Raw genomic sequence first — 9,439 nt, 5'->3', positions numbered from 1 at the left:
TCGCACCCGCAGGGGGTACGAACACCCCCGGTTGGGAACTCCTGAACTAAGTAGAGGCTTCTCTCCATTGCCATTATTAATCCTGGCTTCGGATACCCATTTACAGCCATTTTTGCAAGCCAACTTCAGACCATTTGGGGGATTTTTTCCACATTTGAAATTGGAGGTTTCAATATCTCAATTTGTATTATCAGCCCCAAAAGAAGGTTGACGGAGATGACAGTTCGGGTTGCCCTTTGTTATCTCTCATGTCCATCGGAGCCACCAAAATCAGATATATATATATTTTTTAAAAAGTCAGCCCCATCCCTTTTAACAGTCACTCTTTTGACTTTTTGGAAGCTCAGGAGGATGAACTGCAGCCCTCTTCAAATGAAAATATTTCAGTGAGAGCAGTTTGAAGCTGGTTGAGGTGTTCAAGTGTGTAACGGGCTCTATGGATGCGCAAATAGCAGGATGTGGCTGTGAAAGCTATTTTATTAACCAGAGAAGGAAAAAAAGAAATTTAAATAGCTTCATCTTGATTTCAGGAAACAGCCTGATTGCAAAAACTCTATCTTTGACTATGAGTTATCTTTGTTTTGAGGAAAAAAAGGGAAAAACAGGATTTCTCCCCTGTTCTCCCCGTGACCAAGCGAGTGTACTAATTTGCAGGTTAAATTACTGTGTAGAAAGATCCTTGAGAATCATTCATTTTTCTTTCACGTTCTGATCTCCTGATTTGCCCAGAAAGAAAAATCAAGCTGTCCACACTGACAGTAGAATAATATGACACAGTTAGTTATTGTGAACAGTTTGGTGAATTTGAACTTCGACTGAAATCAAGAAAATGGAATATATGCAATGTGGCCCTCAAACCAATGGTGTCATCAGTATTGGTGGAAAAGAACTGAAGAAAGAGAGCAATTCAAGTACCTCAGCTCCCTCATATGCAGCAACTGTGATAGCTTTCTAGATGCCCGCGCTGCTATCTATGCCCCTTGGAGGAAGTGGTGCCAGGTGACTGGGGTCCTGTGTGATCATTGGATGCCTCTATGCTTCAAGTCAAAGATTTACAGAATGGTAGTGCGCCCAGTTGCTCTCTACGGACCTGAGTGCTGGCAAGAGCAGACTCTACATGTGATGGAAATACTAATGCTCCAATGATGTCTTGGACTAACATGATTCAACCATGCCATGAACGACAATATCCCACGTTGACTGGGAGTTGTGCCAATTATAGCAAAACTGCAAGAAGTAAGACTTAGATGGTATGGACACTTCAAATACAGTAAAGAAGACTCAGTGGTGAGGATAGCCATGTGTCTGGACCCTGATGGCCGGTGACCCTGTGGCAGATCCAAGAAACAGTGGATGGATCGCATCAAGGAGGACATGGAATGTGTGGGTGTTACCCCTGAACCCACCCTGGATCGAGCCAAATGGAGATGGCTTTGCTGACAAGCGGACCATAGCGTGGAAATAACGCTAGGAAGAAATTACTGTGTTTCATCTCTGTATAGAGAAATGACCACAAGACATTTGCCCTCAATCAGCTGTGCACTCACCTTGTATTTCTGGACCCTGATGTCTTCAAGCAACTGAAGTATGGGGGGGGGGAATATTTCAGCTTAAAAATGGAATTGGGTAAATTCAAGAGATATTTGAGAGAGGGATGTTCTTGGACTATGTTTAAGAAAGCAATTTGATGCAAATTTCCATTAATAGAGATTAGCACAATGGAAGATAAAAACCAGGTCTTTGGTTACATCTAACAAACACAGAGGACCAATTAATAGCATGTTGCTGTTATTTAAATTGGACAGAAATTTCATTGGGATTAAAGTGCACTGGGAGGATTAACCTTTCCTTCAATAAACAATCCCAGAAGTCTCTTTCTAACCTGTAGATGTAGCTGTAAAAACTTAATCCTAAAATTGTGATATAAAGTGGGAAACCAAAAGATAAAAAATAATACAATAGAGAATAGGAAAAGAAACTATATTTGTTTACTGAGAAATAAACACTTTTTAAGTTGAGTGATAAAACCTTTTAGTTGCCACTTTGTTTGCAATAGCAAAATCCTTGTTCATAAATGTAGATGTTCATAAAAACTACCAATCAACTTAGCCCTTGTTCATATACAAGCTCTTTTGTGCTGCTGTTCATATTATAGCACCATGAGGAAATGATTTTACTATGATCCTGTAGAATATAACTTGTAAAAAATTAACTCAGTCTTTCCACATGGCATCATTTTCTGCTCTCAATTGCTGCAAAGCATTTGGAAGTTAGTTGTGTGACTTTCTTTTTCTCGACAATCTCAGAATAGTTAGAGTTGGCAGGAAACTTTATGTGCCAATCAGCACTCCCTCTGTTTCAAAATTAATTAGTATCAATTTACATTTTTTTCAAATTTCCTGTAGACCTACAACCTTAGATAGAGGCTGAAATGTAAGTTTATGTGGAAAATGGATGTGATAATGATTCAAATGGTTCACTTAAATCTAGAGGATGGGGCAGCTTATATAAACAGGGAAGCTCAACCCGAACATACTGACTACAAGGATTGAGAAATATTTCACAGGTAAGTTGCTCTGAATTCAAGGGTGGAGGCAAGAATTTCAATAGAAAATATCCTGTTTCCAAGCATTGCATAATTCCAGTATATAAACTTGAAAATATAAGTGTTGTGATTTCATCTGTACTGCTGCCAAGTTGAAATAAATAAGGTTGGCTGGAACCAAGGAGAACAACTATGGGGACCAAGACAAATGCCATTTCTGGAAGGTCTAACTCAGTGATGGCGAACCTTTTAGAGACCGAGTGCCCAAACTGCAACCCCAAACCCACTTATGCATTGTCGGGTGCCGGGTGGGTGTGGCCCATTGGGTGGGTGTGGCTGCGGTGGTAACGGCAGACTGAGTGGAACTAAAAAGTTCAATCAATCAATTCCAACTTTGCAAGATCTTTTTTTTTCCCCGTGAGAAGTTGAAATTGACTCATTGATTGAACCGGTTTTTTTGTACACGGTGGCGGAGGCCTAAAGTGAAAAGGTTTTATAAAACCCAGCTGAAGGCCTAGGACTGGGGCAATGGCGTGTGTGCCCACACAGAAGGCTCTGAGTGCCGCCTCTGGCACAAGTGCCATAGGTTCGCCACCACTGGTCTAACTGGAGATCAAGCTTCCTGATAGTACCTAACATTTTTTCCCTGATTTTTACAGATCTTACAGAACAAACTTAATAGTTTGAGGCATGCTGATGAAGTGAGGTAGAAAAATAGGAAATGCAGAAAGAAAGCCTCATGAGTGAACTGTCCCATGGAACATAAGGGCAGTGCTTTTTTTCTAAAAAAAAAAAAAAAAGGTGCTGGAACTCACACATGTCATACAACCTGCCTTGCCTACCCTACAAGGTTCCATCCAAAAAAGGTGCTGGAACTCCGTTCTGGGCGTTCTATGAGAAAAAAAGCCCTGCATAAGGGTAACATATTTCAGGTACAGAAATCCAGTTAATCATTTGATGAGAGTCAGAATCTCCTATTTTCTATTATGCACATTTTTGTGACCCAGATCATTTCCATAGAGTAATTCTTATTTATTTTATTTTAATTCTTCTATGCCATGGAGAAATGAAGCTCACACAGTGATGAAAATTTACAGAAGTGCTCACACAGTGTGCTCACAGAGTGATGAAAATTTACAGGATGAGATTACTGTTACCCAATACTTGTTTACATTCAAACCATAGTCCATTTGGTTTATTTTTGTTTCCAGTCTGTTTATATCTTTGAACTGGCAAGTGTGCTTGGATTATTAAAATAACATTTTATATTTTGCTAGCCATCAATAAAGAATGTGTTCCTTCCACATACATAGTGCTCTGCAATAAATTTGTAAGCTTTCTGTAACTTAACACAGCAAAACGAATTGTGCACCCAATTCTGCCTATTATTTTCTTGTTTTGAATTATATTTATAATGTGAAGTCACCGTAAAGAGTTTAACTAATGATAAAGAATAGGCCCCTTATTTAACAAGAAGCAAGCAATATTTGAGGGATGTATGTCCAAGAACAAATTTGAATATTATCAATAATATGCTGTTAAACTAGACTGCCAAATATTTTTAATAAATTTAAAACAAATGTATTATGCAGACACTAAGAACTAGCAAACAGAAACAGTTAAATGATGTTTTCAATTGCTTTTTTAAAAATAGATCTTAAAAGCGTTGCTTAACTTGTCCCTAGGTCTTAAGGAATACTTATATTGCATTAGCAAATAAAGGCTAAACAAGAATGCTAAAATCATTCCAAATTACATAGAGAATGCTTCCTGAACAATATATTCCTTTGCATAGTTTCTAAACAGATACTGGATTCACCCAATTTCTGTTTAGAAATATATATTCATTTACTAATATTTGAAATATTTTAGAAACTCAGATAAAGAAAAGTTTGTTTAAGCTACGTTCTTCATTGTTTCTTGTCTACAGCATCAAAAGTGTAGTAAAATTAAGTATAGTTAGCAAAGATGGCCTTAGGGAGAGGAAAAAAATCCCCTCTGCAATGCCTTTTTCTGGCCTATAGCAAATTACAAAAAGTTTGCATGTTTTCAGTTTTTCAAAAGCTCTTGCATAATGTAGACCAGTGATGGTGAACCTTTTAGAGACTGAGTGCCCAAACTGCAACCCAAAACCCACTTATGCATCGTCGAGTGCCGGATGGGTGTGGCCCATTGGCTGGCTGTGGCCAATTGGGTGGGCGTGGCTGCAGTGGTAACGGCAGACTGGGTTGGACTAAAAAGTTCAATCAATCAATTCCAACTTTGCAAGATCTTTTTTTTCTCGCGAGAAGTTGAAATTGACTGATTGAACCCTTTTTTTTTTTGCACATGGCAGCGGAGGCCTAAAGCGAAAAGGTTTTATAAAACCCAGCTGAAGGCCTAGGACTGGGGCGACAGCACGGGTGCCCACAGAGATGGCTCTGAGTGCTGCCTCTGGCACCCGTGCCATAGGTTCGCCACCACTGATGTAGACTTTTCAAGATCTCAGAAAGTCTATGGAGATTCTCAGTCATCCAGGTCATAGTTGTCCCAAGGTGCTTTTTCATGAGGCAACTGGACTTTATTTGTTTTTCCTTGAAGACATTTTGCTGCTCATCCAAAAAGCTTCTCATCCAAGAAGTGTCAGAACTGAAGAAGCGTCTTGGGTGAGAAATGAAACATCTTCAAGGAATGTATGAAGATGTATGAAATGTTTTTAATTGATTTGATTTTACACTGCTTCCATACAAGCCCATCTCAAAGTGTTATATAAGATTTATTAATAAAAATAAGAAATTAAAATAATGTAAAAAAATCATTATAACAGGGTTGTGGTAAGGAAAGCAAAACAAAATTAACCATTTATCTGGCATTCAGACCGAGACAGTCTGAATGAAAGGATAAAATATAAATAGGTACCGAAAACTGTGAAATAATGTTGTGGAAAAATTGGTTGTTATTCCCAATGTTGTAACCCTGCATCTGCCAACTCCCTTGCGTGTTCACTGTGCCACCTATTCTGCGGCTTCACCCTGCAGTGCCGCAGTCGCTGCCACCACCACAGCCCACTGTGAAGGGTAGAACTGGGCATATTGGTCCAGGTGGCTGATGGCCTGGCTGAGAAACAGTGCTAGGCGGTCTGGATTCCCATCAAATGTAGCTTGCAAGGGCGGAGGACCCCAGGACATGCCCTGGGGCCCAAACCCCATGGGCCACTCGGAACCCTGCGAGGCGCAACTGGCCTGCTGAGGGTCCTGACCTCTAGGACCTGGACCCTGCTGGGCTGACGGACGGGCCACTGGAACCTGGCCCCTGGCAGGGCCCCCACCAGGCCCCAATATCATACTTCCTTCCCACGATGTCTATGGTCGTCCGGCCGAGGCAGCCAGGGATGAGCTCTGTTCCAAAGCTCTCACCTGCAGGGTATCGCGTGCATGACTGAGACCGGCATACAACCTGAGCTTCGGGCTAGCCAACCGGAACCGGGTTTGTGACATCTGGGCTGGCTGAGACCCTGTTCACTGCCAGCCCACAGCCTTAGCTCCAACCTCCCAACGTGGCCATGCAGGGGCATCCCGGAATCTGGCCTCTCCGAATCTTTCTCGCAATACCTCCATTGTGTAACTTCCCGGAACTGTAGAGTAACTCCACTCCCCTTCCTCATCATCGGTCAACCACCTCTCCTGCCATTCAGTCAACTGGGGTCCGCAAACGCCCGACATGGGCAGTTGGCAGGCTGCAGGACCAGTCACAGCCAAGTTGTGCCACAGCTCCCCTGAGGAACCCGCCTCCTGCGCCATCCCTGAGGCCAACCGCGCGTCAAATGCCGGCACATCTAGTCTGGTCTCACGCACCTTGTGGCATACCGTTGGCTGAGCGCTGTCCTCCACAGCTTCTGGTGTTGCCACATCTGCCACAACTCTACCATTTCTCCCGCATCCACCACCGGCTCAGTGTCCTCAGCCATCTCCCCTGTACCTGCACAGTCCACAATCAGGAACCACCAGTGAAAACGGGTGGGGACAGGAAAAGAGGAGCACTGACTTTCTGTCAAAGGTCCCAACCCCAGACCTGAGCCCAACAGAAACACAGTCAGTCTGGGACCAAGGAAAACTTGGTTTATTCAGGCTGGGAAAGTAAAGGCACACTTTGGCTTACGAAATGTTAACCAGCAATTGCAAAATAAAGTCAGCGCTGGGAGCTACTCTCTTTTGTTATCTGTTTTCACATGACCCATTTCTTCAAGTCCTTCTATCCACATGACTGGTTCAATTAATTATAATAGTGCTGGGTCAGTTTTCCAATAACACTGATCAATATTTTTCTACAACAATGGTAGGTAGCACAGCAATTTCAGAGAAAAAGCATCAGAAAAAGATAGGACACCTTTTATAGTGTATTTCTTACTCATCTAATTAAAAAAAATGCCAATATTAATTAGGATGCTATGGCTTCATCAAAGAAATCATTGAAGAAACATAGTAGCCAGTCAACAAAATCAGTGCTTGAGGCTGGCATAATGATCTTATTTAGAAATCATGACAAACTAACTCCAGATGAAAGAGAGTATACACTAAATAGTTTGTGTACTTGCAAAACTAGTTGATATGAGCAAAAGTATTAATTATAGGACACTGAATGCTAACATAATTTGAAGTAAGATAGCATCTGGAATAATTAAATGAAGCCCACATATGAACATCACTGAAATCAAATTGACTATACGCAAACAAAAATTCAGTCAACAAAAAACTGCTCAGTTCATGAACTCCTTATAAAATTACACCTTAAAACTAAAAAAATAAAAAATCAGACCATAAGATATAATCTCATGAATATTCTCTATAGTTATTTGATCATGTTAGGAAAAAAGATAAAATATTGCTAACAAAAAAACTATGGGAGATGATGAAATGCCAGAACTATTTCAAAGTGTTACTTGTGCTACTTATAACATTTTCTAGCATTATATGAGGTGTTCGTCATGATCTGGATTGAATCACTCATATTTTTTCAAGGGAAATTGTTCTCAAATAGTGCTAATGTTGTACCATAGATGGTTTGTCAGAAATACTGTATGGGCATTTTGTGGGACTTAAAAGAGATACATATTGAATAACACAATAAAAATTATGGTAAAAATTATGGGAAAGAAATATTAAATTAACTAAAGCAGTACCATATAAAGAAAACCTATACAAAATGTTTTACAGATGGCACATGACACCAGTGAGACTAGCGAAAATGTTTAAAAATACTTCAAACAATTGTTGGAAATGCAAACAAAGGTCAGGTACTTATTACCACATCTGGTGGACATGCCCTAAAGCAAAAAGGTATTGGGCTAAAATACATTTATGGTTGGAGAAGATGACTAAAAAACAAATAGACTTTAAACCAGAACTGTTTTTGTTAGGAATAATAGGAGCCAAGTATGAGAAAGATTACAGATATCTAATACTACATGTATTAACAGCAGCAAGAATTGTATTTGCCCAATATTTGGAAAAATGAAAACTTACCAACTGAAGAAGTACTAACTAAGAAAATTTTAGAGTACGCAGAAATGGATAGATTGACTTTGGAGATTAAAGAGAAAGAAGACTCAGTATACTTTAGAAGAGTGATGGCAAACCTTTTAGAGACCGAGTGCCCAAACTGCAACCCAAAACCCACTTATGTATCGCCGGGTGCCGGGTGGGTGTGGCCCACTCGGCGGGTGCAGCTAGAGTGGGCTTGGCAGACTGGGTGGGCGTGGCCACTGGATGCGTGTGGCTACAGTAGTCATGGCAGATTGGGTGGGCATGGCCGGGGTGGGCGTGGCCACCTTGATGTTGCTTATAGGGAGGAACACCTGTGGGAGCCGGGCAGGGTTGGGGGAGATCCAGGGGGTCTCTGGCGGGTGGGCTTCCCAATGGCGGCTCCAGGCGGGCTGGCCTTAGGCCAGTGATGGAGAACTTTTAAAGACCACGTGTGCTGGGGCAATGGCGCATGCCCACAGAGAGGGCTCCATGTGCTGCCTCTGGCATGCGTGCCATAGCTTCGCCACCACTGCTTTAGAACATGGGATAACTTTTATCAATGGCTAGAAAAACAAGTCAGTGAGAAAGGAATGTGACATGTAATTTTGAATATATATTAGTAAGAAGAAGGCTACTGAGTGATTAATACTGTTTATGATAATTAACTACATCTATTATTCTTAGTTAAATACATGTACCCAGATAATATGCTGTTTGCTAAATATTGAAAATGTTACCTGGGAAAACCCCAACCCCAACCCTAACCCTAACCCATACCCCAATCCTAATCCCGACCCCATTTTATCCCTAACCCTCTGCTTTATATGTTTAATACTGAGATTCAGTGAAATGCAGTAATGCTCCCCATTTTTTTTATTTGTTCTTTCTTGGTGCTTAATTCCCTAGAATGAAATTTCTGAAAAACAGCAGAAGCTCTTTTCCCTCAAGGACAAGGAAGCTGCTCTGATGCTACAAGAATCCAAGCATTAGGGAGAGAGAGAGAGAGAGCAGGTGGTTTCTTCATTTGACTTACTTTTGAAGGCTGATGGAAACTTTGTTAAGAAAAAAGCAGATATGCTAGTTTTAGCTTACCAAATAGACAAATAAATTACACAAAAAGAAGGGAAGATTTGTAATTTGTAGGCAAGCGGTCAGAAAGCCAGGGCAGAAACTAAAAAAAGGGCCCGGGTGATGTATTTATTTATTTATTTATTTATTTTCACTCACTTCTATGCCGCCCTTCTCCCCACGGGACTCAGGGCGGCTCACAGCATATTAAAAAACAACACAAAAAACATTTCCCCTATAAAACCAATTAAAAACCAAATATATTTATGGCTGTGTCATTATTAAAATCTTTAAAAAATTATTCCCTATTTAAAATTCACCCTAG

This window comes from Protobothrops mucrosquamatus, unplaced genomic scaffold, assembly GCF_001527695.2.
Source record: "Protobothrops mucrosquamatus isolate PMUCROS unplaced genomic scaffold, P.Mucros_1.0 scaffold_280, whole genome shotgun sequence".
In the NCBI taxonomy this organism is placed as follows: domain Eukaryota; kingdom Metazoa; phylum Chordata; class Lepidosauria; order Squamata; family Viperidae; genus Protobothrops; species Protobothrops mucrosquamatus.
This window is presented reverse-complemented; position numbering follows the sequence as displayed.